Consider the following 15,022-nt stretch of genomic DNA (forward strand, 5'->3'; position numbering starts at 1 on the left):
TCTGGACATCTAGATAAGGACTTGAGTTGAGGATTACCGCCCTAAGTTCCCGCTTTGCTTCTCTGGGACACTGTTTAAAAATACCCACCAAGAGTTCAGCCCTGGGAAAGTTAGTGATCTCCGCCCAAGTATAGAATAGGTGTTTGCTACCCTGTTCTTCTCCACTTCCAGCTGGCTGTGGCGGAAAGAGGACTCCTTCCCTAGGTATTGCACCCGGAAGACTCATCCCACACCCACGCTAGCATCTGTAAGCAAACCCTTCCTTTGTGTTTGTGTGGGTGTGTGAAACAGCAACTTCAATCAAGTGGCAGCCAAATGCTGAGATCTACCCCTGGATCATGTTGATCCTGTGAGTAGGTAGTGCCTCCTCCTTCAGCAGGTCATAATCTGCAACATCTGAACTCAATACACCACCTGCTAGCCTCAGCCTAACACCTAGCTCCTTTTCTGGCCCACTTCCTGCGTCAATTCCAGAGCTGAGTTTGGGACATCACCCAGGAAGGGACACAGCCCTTGGCGAATCATGGCCTGAGCCAAGGAGGAGGGAGCACAGAAGCAGGGAGGTTGGAGAACAGGAGAAGAAGGTGTAGTCAGCCCAAGACAGACTTTTCTGGCCCCAAATGATGCCCACTTTGGCAGACACCCTCTTTTCCACCTGTTAGTGATGAGTGGGTTGTTTGTTTTCAGGAAATAATAATTACCCAAACTAACGTTATTGAGCTATTCTGTGTGCCCAGAACTCTGCCTCGTTTTCATTATTTTTCACAACATCCTCTGAGCCAGGTTTATCGTCCCCATTTGACAGATGAAGAAACCCAGGGAAGTTAAGGAACTTGTTGAGGTCACCATCTCCCTCCCTGACTGATGTGCAATCCTGGAGACCATCAGTGTAGAGAGCTAGGATGCCAGGATTAACAGAATTCCATGTGGAGGGCCAACCTCTCAGCGATGATAGCTATGAACTCTGACTGTCTGTCAGGCATTTGATTACATGGGAGGTGGCTGCAGGGTAGGTCTAGGGTTCTACAACGTTTTATTTGAATCTCTTGTTTTCGGTTTTCTTTATTTTTATTGTTGACACAATTATAGATGTCCCCATTACCACCTCCTTTGCCCTCCTCTACCCAGCCCCTCCCCTCCCCTCTTCCCTCTGGACATCACCACACTGTTGTCTGTGTCTATGGGTTATGCATATATGCTCCTTGGGTAATCCCTTCATCGTCTTTCATCCAGAACCCGCCTCCCCTCTGACAGCTGTCAGTCTGTTCCATGCATCCCCACATTCTGTCCAGCCCCTCCTCAAGTCCACATTCCAGGAATATGCATTTTTAATTCTTTCAACAGTTTTTTCCTGGTATTTACTTCCACATTTTTCTTTTTCTTTTTTAAAATATGTATTATTTCAGAGAGGAAGGAAGAGGAAGAGAGATAAAAACATCAATGATGAGAGAGAGAATCATTGATCGGCTACCTCCTGCATGCCCCATACTGAGGATCAAGCCAAAACCTGGCATGTGCCCTGACCAGGAATTGAACTGTGACCTCCTGATTCCTGGGCCAATGGTCAGCCACTGAGCAATACCAGCTGGGCATACTCCCACATTTCTAAATAGCATGCCCATACACTGTTTCTTGATGTTTCCACCTTGGATGCTATTCTAGTATGGAAAAGGAAATTTTACCTTTAACCCCACACATTCTCAAAAAGCATCCTTCTGTACCCTTCATCCTCTCAACACAGTTATATCACAACATAGTTATTTGGTTAACATGGGAGGTGGCTGCAGGGTAGGTTTGGAGGGTGATGTAACATTTTATTTGAATCTCTTGCTTTCTGTATTTTTTCTTTCTTTATTTTTTTGATACTATTATAGTTGTCCCCATATCACAAGCTTTAAATCAATAATCAGCATCTATACAATTATTATCTTATGTATATTATTCATGGCTGAGCTTATGTTATTCTATGATTTTGTTTTATTTCTTGTAAACATCATGCTTATCCTAAGGATAGTAATTATCTCCCTTCCCCTACCTCTGGCTTGTTTGTTTGCTTGCTTTGGTGTTCTCTGTAATGATTATAGCCAAATTCTCTGTAAGACATGTAAACCTTTCAGTGCATTCAAAAGCATCTGTCAATATTTCAGATAGTATCTATCTATCTATCTATCTATCTATCTATCTATCATCTATTTATCTATCTATCTATCTATCTATCTATCTATCATCTATCTCGCTAGAGCTGTCCACTTTACTATCTCAATCTGAGCTGGTTCCTCTCTTGACTTGCTGCATAGTTGTCATCCTGGTACCCCCCTTCCCATCACTCCTGGGTTGATTCCCTGTTTCCTAGATCCTATTTCTTCTTCCTTCTTGTTTTATGGAGTATACTTTGCAATAGCTCCTTGAGATGCCATAGGGGTTACTTTTTTTTAGACTTTTGCATAATAATGCAAACTGCTGTTATTCTACCCTCATACTTGATTAGAAGTTTGGTTGGGGAGCGTTTTAAGTTGGAAATCATTTTCCCAGGTAATTTTGAAGGCAGTGCTCCATTGTTTTCTTCTGTCTGTGTTATTGTTGAAAAGTCTGAAGCCATTTTCCTAATCCTGCTTATTTGTTGTCTCCCTTACCTCAGGAAGTTTTTAGGATTTCTTTTTATCTTCAAGCGCATTAAATTTCAGAGATGAAGTTGGGGGTGAGTATTTCCATTCATTGTGCTGACAGCTCTAGAAAGGATGTTTCCAAGAAAAGAAAAGGGAGAATTATTATCTCTAAGGTAAGCAAGGAGTTTGAGAAAGGAAACTTTCTGTAAACTCAGCCATGAGTAATATTCACAAGTCATAATAATGTAAGTACAGATTACTGATTTAAAGCTTGTATCCAAAAAATAGAAAAAAAACTCAACAACTCAAAAACAAGATGAAAAACAACCCAAAATTTTAAAGTTGGCAAAATAGTTGAAAAGATACCTTACCAAAGATATTCCACTAAATGTTTACCAAAGAAAAAATGAAACTGTCTACCCAAAGATTTATACATGAAATGTTCATAGCAACTTAATTCGTAATAGCCTCTAAATTAAACAATGCAAATGTCCATAAGATAATAAATTGTGATACAGTTATACAGCACAATACTACTCAGCAATACAAAGAACAAACTGCTGATACAATGAGGAATATATATATTGACTGAAAGAAGCTTGACATAAAATAAATCCTTTATTATTCCCCTTATATGAAGGTCTAAAAAAAATGGAATGCTGACGTATAGAGTTGGGGGGAAAGAGCTGCAGATGGAATCAATTCTGAACAAAGGCAGAATGGAAAGTGTGGGGCATCTCCTGAAAAAGGTAAAAAACTTATTTTGACTGGTAAATAGGGTGCAGATTGAGACTTGACAGGAAAGTGAGGGTCATATTCTAAAGGCCTTGAAGACAATACTAATTTGGACTTTGTTCTCTTGAACATTATGAGCTTTTAGTAATCCTTGAACTTCCTTATTGAAAACTTTATCTCTTTTGTTTGTTGGAATTCTTGGCTGTTAGAGGGTGAAGAGGTCTTAGAACAGCGTGTTTCATCGTGCCCTCTCGATGAATGTCTTGGATACTTAGCATCCTTTCAGTTGTACCTATGTTTATTTTCTGTTGTGGTAGGCTGAGTAACGGCCCCACAAAGATGTCCATGTCCTAGTCCCCTGGAACCTGTTGCTGCAACCTGCATGGTTGGGTTCAGGATCTGAAGGAGGAGCCAATGCAAAAATGAAAATACTAGAAAATAAATATGAATTATTAAGGGGTGGGGGGCCAGGTGGTGTCTCTTTCATGAAGAGCACACTGACCTCTGGCAGGTCCGCTTTTTATTTACTTGAATACACATTTTCCCTTTAGCAATGCATACACGCATATCAAAGGTAAAGTTTGGTAAACAGTAAAAGAATTATCAGGTTAGGGAAATTGCCTTGAGCCACCACTATCTCAACACGAACAATCGAACAATCGAACAATCGGTGCATAGCATCAGCCCTACCAATACCCAAGGTCCATCGGACTTCTGTGTTCCTTGATGCACTCTCATGATACTTTCAGCAGTGGGTGGCTTCCCGAAACCTGTGAATACTTACCTTATATAGTAAGAGGGACTTTGAAAATGTGATTGTTAAGGATCTTGAGATGGAAATTATCATGGATCCAGTGTAATCATAGGGGTCCATATAAGAGGGAAATGGATAGATCAGAGACACAGGCAAGGCAATATGATAGAAAATACAAAAGGTTAGAGCATTCAAGAACCCAGAGGGCTCTTTGAAGGGATGTGTGACTCATGGATTCCCTCAGCTATCTCAGCAGAAGCCAAAAATAGATGAGACTCTTCAGTTAAGATCTGCAGAATAGCCTCTTTTCTGATGGCATGAATCTCTGTGCCCCACAAAGTGTTTTTAGAATGTCATACAAACACAAACATTTTCAAGTTGGACTAGAAAGGACAGAGGACAAAATTTTGAAAGAAGGCTATCAGACTCCCACAATACCACAGGCAGAAAACAGGCTAATAAAAACTACTGTGGCAGCCCTGGCTGGTTTGGCTCAGTGGATAGAGTGTTGGCCCACAGACAGAAGTGGCTCAGGTTTTATTCCAGCCAAGGGCATGGACTCAGTTGCAGACTCGATCTCTGGCCCCAGTTGAGGCACATGTAGGAGGCAACCAATCGATGTATTTCTCTCATACCCATGTCTCTGTCTCTCCCTCTCCCTTCCACTCTCTCTAAAAATCAATGGAAAAATATTCTCAGGTGAGGACTAACAACAACAACAAAAACACACAACTACTGTGGCAGATAAGTGCTGCTCTTCATGAAAAAGGATGACTTTAGGATGGAGTCATGGGTCCAGAGGGCAGAGGCATGAGCCACTTGAGTTATTCCCAAGCTTTGAAACTTAATGGGGTTTCCCCAGGTGGACTTCAGAGGTGACTGGCTGGTGACTCCTTTTTGCCTTCATTTTCTCCCTTTTTAAATGGGAATGGCTGGAACTGTTATCCCTATACCTGCCCCACCACTGCATTTTTGGAGAACATAACTTGCTGTCTAGTTTCCCAGTTCCACAAATAGAGGATTTTCTCCACGGTGGGTTATACCCAGAACTGCACCCATACCTTAATTTAGATACGAGATTTGAGACTTTTGAGCGGATGAGACACATTCTGAGATTGTGGACCTGAGTTAATGCTATAATGGGCTGAGACTTTTGGGGACCTTTGGATGAGTGAATGAATGCATTTATCGTGTGGGATAGATGGATATGAGTCTTTGAGAACCAGGGGGTAGACTATGATAGGCTGAATAATGGTCCCCCATCCCACTCCCAATATGCTGCCTTGCATAGTAAAGGGGATTTACAGAAGTGACATATTGACAGAAAGACCAAGGTCTCTAGGTCAGAGACACAATTTATTATGAATAGGAAAAAAACACAAACAAACAAACAGCCAGATCAGCATTGTGTATCAATTCCCCATGCCCTAAGTCCCGCAGTATCGTACTATGGGACAGATGCTGCCTCTGCATGCAATAGGAGACTAGGGTTTTATGGAATTGCTGGTACATCTTCTCATCCTCTCCTACAGAGAAATCACTCATTACTCAAGCAAACGTCTCTGGGGAGGGAGGAGAGGGCTCGATCTGTAATTCCCTGGAATGTCTCTAGGGAGTGATGCCTCTAGCTTCACTATCCTGGAATGTCTCCTCATACAAACATTCTTAACTTAGATGAAAATATTTTCAGAGAACCCAGACTGTACAGAAATGTGAGCTACTTACAGAGAATTGTCTTCTGACACTTTATTTCAAGCACCAGTGGGGGTGGGTGGAATCTATTACTTTTAATAGAACAGAAAACATGAAAATTCAAATATTGTAATAATGCTAGGCTGATGAAAAGGAATTGCTGATCTATATGACTTTAGAGAGAGACCATACCAAAAGAAACATCACCAGTAGGGTCAAGGAATAGGGAAAGAATGGCAGAAGGTGAAATTAGTTTGAGGAAAATATATTAAGCAATACATGTTACTTAATTATCAGCAACAATGTGAGAAAGTAACATCAATCAATGCCATTTATAGATGCTTCTAGAGATTATCTGACAAATGAAATTTTTTATTTTAAATATATTTTTATTGATTTCAGAGAGGAAGGGAGAGGGATAGATAGAAACATCAATGATGAGAGAGAATCATTGATTAGCTTACTCTTGCATGCCCCACACTGAGGATTGAGCTCACAACCCAGGCATGTGCCCTGACCAGGAATTGAACCGGGGACCTCCTGGTTCATAGGTGGATGCTCATCCACTGAGCCATGATGGCCAGGCCAAATGAGATTTTAACATGTAAAAAAGGCAAAGAAATTTGCCGGGGTCCAGCCCCAGCGGTCCAGGGGTTCCCAAAGGTGTGGACGGAGTCGGCGAAGAATGTTTTACATGGAGACAGCGTGCAGGACGTGGAGGGAAACACTCACGACAGAAATTTCCACATATTTAATGCTTATTTCTGGGAATATGACCTCAAGTTACAGATGTTAGATATCAATTCATTTGCTCCTCAAATGTATACTCAATACTCACTCTGCATCATACAAGATGGATAGGATCTCTTTTCATAAGGAGTATTCATTCCAGGGTGGCAGACTGACAGAACTAGTTAGTAATCAAGCAAGAAAAAATATCACAAATTATATACTACAAAGAAATAAAAGGGAGAATATGGACAATGTACCCAAACTAAGGTGGTTAGGAAAGCCCTCTTGAGGGAAGGAACATTTCATTCACTCTCAAAACAGCAGAGTGAGTCTTCTAAAACCTAATTCAGACCATGTCTCTCCTCTAGGTTATCCTTCAATCGCTCTCTATTCCACTTAAAAAAATCCCAGAGGCCCTATAATGGCAGAGCCCTTTGTGATTTGGTCCCCAAATAGTTTCCTGACCCCCTTTTCTTATTATTCTTCCCATAGCACTTGTATCTTCTAAATATTATAAAGCCCATTTATATCTATTGTCTCTCTCCTTGCCAGAACATTAGCGCTACTGTATCCCAAATGTCACTAGAATAGTTCCTTGGCCTCTAATAGAAGTTCATTAAATGTTTGTTCAATGAATATAAAATCACATTTTTTATTAATATATAAGCATAACAAAAATAGAAACATAACAAAGTTATCACATAAAATTATATATTAACATTTAAATGCAACATGGAAAAATACAAAATGGGAAACCCAAAACCATGTGAGATTATTTTAATGTGATGGGTGTGCTTGCTTGTTCATTCCAGTCTGGAACACAGGAGGACAATGCTACCTGCATATCTGCTGCACCATTCAATCCATTTCTTTTCTTCATTTTTTAACCGGGTTAAGACTGAAAACCCTAGTTCACATAAACTAGTTGTTGTGAATGGTAATAATAGTAGGGTACTCTTTCTACTGAGCAAAGGAAAGTCTTCCTTTATTTTAATCCAAAATACTGATAAACTTAACGTTTCATAATCATTCTTCAATGTATATGAGGAGCTGAGCTGCATTAATTCACTCTCTTCTTCAGGCAGTAAGTTTAACTCAACTGTTGATTCTGGGTTTCGAAAAGCAAACGGATCTTTTACCCAACAGTTTTCTCTTAATGTTTCAAGTTTCTCTTCTGGAAATAAATGATTAAAAGTTTGAGATAAAGAGGCGAGATGTAACAATATTTCTAATTTTATTTCTTTAAAGTTGGTTTCATTAATAATATTCTTTTCAACATGTTGCAAAAATCTTGGAAACATGTAGTAGCTGGGCCGGTTGCTTTTAAGCCTTGCTTGCCATAACAATAATGTCTTTTGGAATCCTGGATACCTTCAACATGTTGGGATATATCACTGTTTTTCCCCTGTAGTTTTAAACTTAGTTCATTAAAAATGCCAAGAATATCAGTAAAAATTTGCCAATTTCATTACCCAAATGGCATTTTCAAAAATACTTGCCAAATAATATTTTTTTTTCAATGAGAAAAATGTGAATCTCATTCCTGAGTTCGTAAACCCTGCTTAGTATTTCCCCTTGAGACAACTGCCGAACTTTGGTGTGATACAGTAAGTGGGTACGATTAGTTCAATCACTGAACAAAATGTTTCAAGAAGTTGGCTATTTAGTGAGCTTTCTTTAATGAAATTAACAACTTTCACTGCACTTTCAATACTTCCATGAGAGTCTGTGGAATTTCTCTCGATGCCAAAGCTTCACGGTGTATAAAACAATGATTCCACACAGCACCATTATTAGTAACTTCTAGCAATTTTTCAATGACTCTGTTTTCCAGTTATGTTTGCTGTTCATCACTTATAATTCCTCTGCAGTTTTTCCAGTTTAATTTATATTGACCAACAATGCACTTTTCTAACTCTTTAAAAATGTCTAATCCACTTAGGTCTGAGGTAAAATGTAAACAACACAAAAAATGCTCCATGAAATCACCTTGACACTCGTATCTGACATAAACTAAAAGTGTTATACAACTCCCAACGTCAGTACTCTCAAGCTGGATTGCAAAATCTACACCAGACTGCAACCGAGACATAAGATTGTTTCTAAATGTTCTGCAATAGCACAAATTCGAAGAAATATTGTGTTATCACTAGGAATAGTTTTTAATTTATCAGCTGATTTATCATAAAAATTGTACATACCATATCCAAACATGCTGGAAAGATAATCTTTTCAGCACCTGTGTGAACCATTTTCTCATTTGCCACACGATATGCAACCAAATATGAAACTGAGAAATTGTGTTGATACTTTACATCTTTTTTCTTTCTTTGAAAATATTCAAGAGGTTTATCAGTAAGTTCATCATGCTGAGTTTCTAAGTGCCTTTTTAATTTGGAAGGTTTTAAGTTTTCATTTGCAAGAATATTGTTACAAATAACATTGAGGTCTGTCATTTTCAAAGGGTTTTTCACATTTGATAAAACCATATTTTAAATCATCTTCATTATATTGTCTTGCACTTACTTTTTTCTTTTTGAAATGTGGCTCAAATAAAGTTGAAGTTTTCAGATTAGAATAAATATTTTTCTCAATAGAATCGTTATTCACACTTCCAGATCCAACATTTGAACCTGAACATGCTTCTGCATATTTCGCTTCATTATTCTCTTTCTTTTAAAAAAGAAATGATCCATTTTAAAAAGCAATTTTGATTAAAACATTGTCATTGTCACAAACTCAAAGATACATATGTATACATCTGTAGCCTAGATAACACCTTTAACAATGCAGTTTTCAACTGAATCTCAATGACTTCACATCTAGTTACAAGTCATGGTAATATAAAGCTAGACTGCACATCAACCTTATTATGAAAACCAAACAAGACACCAGTGGACAAATGACTGACAAAACCATTTTTTAGCCAATATACATTCTATTCATCATATCCCCTCCATCAAATATCTTTTCACATATTGAAACTGACCTTAGTATCTCTTGCAATGTGCACAATTCTCACAAAGGATTTATGGAAAATACTCTGATAATTTATAACTTTTTTGTCTTTAAAAAATATTCATCATGACTCACAGAATGGATTTCATGACCTTCTAATCCAGTGGTTCTCAACCTTCTGGCCCTTTAAATACAGTTCCTCATGTTGTGACCCAACCATAAAATTATTTTCGTTTCTACTTCATAACTGTAATTTTGCTACTGTTATGAATCGTAATGTAAATATCTGATATGCAGGATGGTCTTAGGCAACTCCTGTGAAAGGGTCGTTCGACCCCCAAAGGGGTCGCGACCCACAGGTTGAGAACCACTGTGAATCTAATGGGTCACACACATAATGTGCAAAACATTCATATAGAGACATTTTCCACTGTTGTGTTGGTAGCTTGAGCATGTCTGCTTGATGACCAAAGAAACTAGCTGATCTGTTAGACTGCTGACTGGTACAGGAACTTTCTTGAAGTGGTAGATCTATATCTTAGATCAGGGGTCCTCAAACTACGGCCCGCGGGCCACATGCAAATACAAATATTGTATTTGTTCCCGTTTTGTTTTTTTACTTCAAAATAAGATATGTGCAGTGTGCATAGGAATTTGTTCATAGTTTTTTTTTTAAACTATAGTCCGGCCCTCCAACGGTCTGAGGGACAGTGAAAAAAAGTTTTAAAAGTTTGAGGACCCCTGTCTTAGATTGTCTTAGATTGTCAGTCCTGATAGTTTTTGATGGGAGAGTTTTTAAGAGTGCCATTTATGGTCTGATTTAGTGAGGCTCCAATGAAGTTTTCCATGGCTAGGTCAACTATCAGGTGGGAGCTGGTGATATATTTTTCAGTACTTTCTTGGAATGCATCCTTGACCTAGGAATAAGAACAGAGACATGACATTAGAGCGTTACAATACAGAGCAATATTATTGTCAGCTCTGGGGACCTTTACAAAATCCAAACTCGTGGGTGCTGAAGCTCCTCATCACTCTGTTATATAGGCTTAAGCCTATTTATGTAAGGCAAACCTCCTCAGCACAGACTAGTAAATAGAAAAATTATGTCAGCCTGGCTGGTGTGGCTCAGTGGTTGAGCATCAACCTATGAGCCAGGAGGTCAAGGTTCAATTCCTGTTTGGGGCACATGCCTGGGTTGCAGGCTTGATCCCCAGCAGGGAGCGTGCAGGAGGCAGCTGATCAATGTTTCTCTCTCATCATTGATGCTGCTATCTCTCTTTTCCTCTCCCTTCCTCTACCTGAAATCAATAAAAACTCATTTAAAAAGAAAAATTATGTCAGTAAAACCTGCAAGTTGGCATCAGGAATTGCAAGGTGGAGTAGAACTCATTCATTAAATAAAGTTGTCCTGCAGTATTCATGTGGGATTGGTTCTAGGTCCCCCCGCACCCCCAGACACCAAAATCTATGGATGCTCAAGTCCCTTAAATAAAATGGCATAGTATTTGCATATATCCTACATTTGCATTATAGGCTACAGCAGGATGTGCCTATACATCACTTCTTTCACATAAATTGAGTGTAGTGCACTAATGCTTAAGATGTGTGCACTGAGGTTGATTGTTGTGGATATATAACCATACTTCAGAGCTATGATGCTGTGCATCTAGCTTAGGCATCCTTTAGGAAATAACTCTAATTAAGGTGACCGAATGCCTGCAGTTGAAAATTTCTTATATATCAAGATGCACTAATACAGTCATGTGATATGGTTTTGGGCTAGTGATTTTCCACTAATGTATCTTTTTATCTACCTATAGTAGTGTTTATTATATGGTAGGTACTCAATAAATATATTTGAAAGAATGAGAGAATAAATTAACACCTGTACTAAGTCATACAATGTGCATTCTATTTTTTTTAATGTATTTTATTGATTTTACAGAGAGGAAGGGAGAGGGATAGAGAATTGGAAACATCGATGGGAGAGAAACATTGATCAGCTGCCTCCTGCACAACTCCCACTGGGGATGTGCCCGCAACCAAGGTACATGCCCTTGACCGGAATCGAACCTGGGACCCTTCAGTCTGCAGGCCGACGCTCTATCCACTGAGCGAAACCAGTTAGGGCTGTGCATTCTATTTTTATTAGTAAGTGAAAATTATGTTACTGAACATACAATTTGGTAACATGTAAGACAAAGGCTGATATAATATATTATTTAAAATAGGATCATCAAACATCTATTTCAAAATAAACTACTTATAATGTTACACAGTAGAAACAATGGTCTTATAAAATCATAAATATCAATTATATTTAGACTTAGCATATAAAGCTCAATACCTAATCTACCTGAAAATAAAAAACTCACATAAAAAAACTAACATCTCATTTATATTACTATAGGTATGGGTTCTTTACATTTTTTAGACAAAATAATTCTCTTCTAATCATTCTGTTCTTTTATATTTTACTGTTCCCATTTCAATCCAGTCATGTGAGTTTATAATTGGCTATGCTTCAGAATGTAGTATTAAAAAGTATTCTCAAAGGGCTTTCTCTCCTCATACAACTTACTTACAGTAATAGCACAGGTAGTGTATTAGGGTATAGACTTTGTAGATGTGAGGATGAAACCATGGGGAAGTCCTTTTCTAGAATAGGATGTAAGGAATCAGCTAAATGGGAGGCAGGAGAAAATGTTGCAAGTTTGATAGAAGGTATGAAATAGTTGTCTAGGGAAGGGATACCATGATCTAGGAAATTGTTTCAGAATTTTAAGTGAGTCTGCATGATTGACTTACATGTTTAATGCAATGATCATTATTGTTATGAGGTCTTTAATTACCTGCCACTAATTTTTACCTCTTAGACATATCTTCATGGTGCTATATTATCCTCTAAAAATACAGCTCTGATCAGTTTCCTCATAATTCAAAAATGGCTCTGAGCTAGTGTAATCTCCTCAGATAATATTCTTTAAATCTAAGCCCCATCCTGTCTTCCTAAGTTTCTCTTTCACCACATATCTCCATACAATTCTACATTTTAAGTTCTAAGACTATGGAAGTTCGTGAAATACCTTATGTACTTTCACATTTTTGCTTTTGTTCAGATTAATGTTCCCTTTGCCTGGAATGCTTTTCTTGCCTTAAGTCATTTGGAATCCTATTAATTATTTAGGTTTTAGCTCAAATACTATAGCATTCATCTATTCAACCAACAGTTAAGCACTTACAATGTGTCAGGTACTGGGGATACAAAGCAAGAAAACAAATACTGATTTATTCATGTAAGGGAATACCTGTGTCCAGCTGTTGCAATGAATGAAGGAAAGTTACATAACAATGACAAATCTTAAAAAGCATTAAGTAGTCCTGGCCTGTGTTGCTCAGTGGATAGAGCATCGGCCTGCGGACTCAAGGGTCTCAGGTTCTATTCCGGTCAAGGGCATGTACCTTCGTTGCTGGCACATCCCCAGTAGGGGGCGTGCAGGGGGCAACTGATCAATGTTTCTCTCTCATTGATGATTCTAACTCTCTATCCCTCTCCCTTCCTCTCTGTAAAAAAATCAATAAAATATATATATATTTTTAAAAAAGCATTAAGTAAAAGAAAGCTGTGAAAGAATATATAAATTACTGACTGCTAAAAATATGCAAAACAACACTGCATGTGTAATTAAAAATTAAAATGTAAAGTTGCTTGGGAAAGTGGTCATCTTGGGCAAGAGGGAATAGAATGTGATTTGTGGAGCAGACAAAGGACCTCAATTACTTATATCATAATTGATTTCTCCAGTTGAGTGGCAAGTACACATGTAGCATAGTTTTATTTCTACCTGTGTCAATCTAAAATATTCTATTTTTTTTTCAAAGTATGTATAAGGCTTGATTCCCTCTGGAAGGCACTGCAAGCCTTTCTCATAACCAATCACTGAAAATTATTTCCGTCCTTGTTCTCCCCTTTATTTCCCACCTTGTCATCGCGCACACATCAGTACACAGGCCTGCTGAGTGGGAGCTCCCAGGTATGAGCTTTAATAGATGAGAATGCAGCCTTCTCCCTGGGAGATCCCCGACTGTTCCCTCCAACCCTCTGGGGCCACAATGCCTTTTAAGACCTTCAGCCTGACCCTGCCGGCCGACCCTAGAACCCTTCAGATCCTGTATTGCTGCCGCCCCCCCCCCCCCCCCCCCCCCCCCGGCAGATGTCAATTCATCCTTTGAGCAAAACCTAGAAGATGTGTCTCCCCCCAACGAACCCCGGAACGTGTCCCATTGGCGGACTCCGGTACATGCCCACCAGAGGTTGCCTTTCTTCCTCCTCACCTCCAGCCCAGCTCCGTGAACCTGGCGTCCAGCCCTTGGATCCGCCATTCTGCTCGCCCCACATGCCCTAGGGGCAACTCCACTTCCGGCCTCACCTCCGCATCCATAGATATCCTACTTGGAGCCGGAAGAGGGCTGTCTCGGTTTCTGCGCAGCGCGGAACCTGGGGCCGGTTCCGCTTTCTCGCCTTCCCGTCACTCTCCGTCCCCAGCGACATTTCCTACTCTCGCGTGAGGTCTTTGAACGCTCTGGCGGGAACCACAGCTGGCCGCCCCGAGTCGGAGAGTTGGGGACTCATTGTGTGGTCAGTGGGTCCTGCTGCAGCCGCGCGCAGACGGGCCTTTTCCCGCGGGTCGCGCCACCACGGGGACGGAGAAGAGGCTGCGGCCCGTTCGGAAAGCCCTCGAGCTGGTGCAGCAGCCGCTCCGCAGCCCGGCGAAGCTGGCGGTGGCGCTGAGCCGCACCTAGCACAGTCCCCGCGCGGGGCACCGCCCATGCTTCCTCCCCTTGTCCTCCCGGTCCAGCTAGTGCAACTGCGAGCGCACTCGGAAGTAATTTGACAGTCCTTGGAAGAGAATTTTAAAGAATTTTAAAGAATTCATCATTTTAATATCATTTTACCTGTTTCCTTATTTAGAGAGCCATATTGTATTTAATAATCACAGTACACATGTAATATAGTCTTATCTCTATCTTTGTCAGTCTTAAATATTAAAAATCAGTGACTGATTTTTTAACATGCATCTGCATTTCACTAAGTATATTTTAAATGTAATATTAAATATATATGTATATTTCTGTTTCTGCCCTGAAATTATTTTAACAACTCAATTCTTAATTATTAACAAAATAGGTTGGCGCAAACAAGTGACCCTGGTTACAAGCCAACTCTTTTGAAATAAATTATAATAAAGTATAGTTTAAGAAAGAGAACAAAGTTAGATACAGAACTTTTCAACTCTAAGACTTCACATGACTTTGTCAGCACTTCTTTACTTCAAGTTACCACTACTTTTACTAACAAGATTACACAAAGAGGTTTTTACTAAATATTTGATTAGCAAATATTTTTTTATATGGCTCAGTCCAACACATAGACTTGAGGTACATGAAGCTACATAAAGGAACCACATACAAAGTACATGAAAAGCCATACGCTGGGAAACTCGCTGGGTCCCTAGTCCCCGTCCAGTGCACTTCCTCGTGGTCT

At 39.5% G+C, this 15,022-nt stretch overlaps 1 long non-coding RNA gene across 1 annotated transcript; it reads right to left on the reverse strand.

Moving 5' to 3' along the window:
• Positions 1-7,157: 7,157 nt before the first annotated feature.
• Positions 7,158-14,125, reverse strand: LOC139007537 (uncharacterized). Its single transcript, XR_011470867.1, has 2 exons — positions 13,813-14,125; positions 7,158-10,394 (listed from the first exon to the last, which is right to left on the reverse strand). It is a non-coding gene; the product is annotated as an uncharacterized lncRNA (long non-coding RNA).
• Between the last annotated feature and the right edge of the window lie 897 nt (positions 14,126-15,022).

Source organism: Myotis yumanensis, unplaced genomic scaffold (assembly GCF_028538775.1).
Source record: "Myotis yumanensis isolate MYYU_CA2020_CCGP unplaced genomic scaffold, mMyoYum1.0.hap1 SCAF_1, whole genome shotgun sequence".
In the NCBI taxonomy this organism is placed as follows: domain Eukaryota; kingdom Metazoa; phylum Chordata; class Mammalia; order Chiroptera; family Vespertilionidae; genus Myotis; species Myotis yumanensis.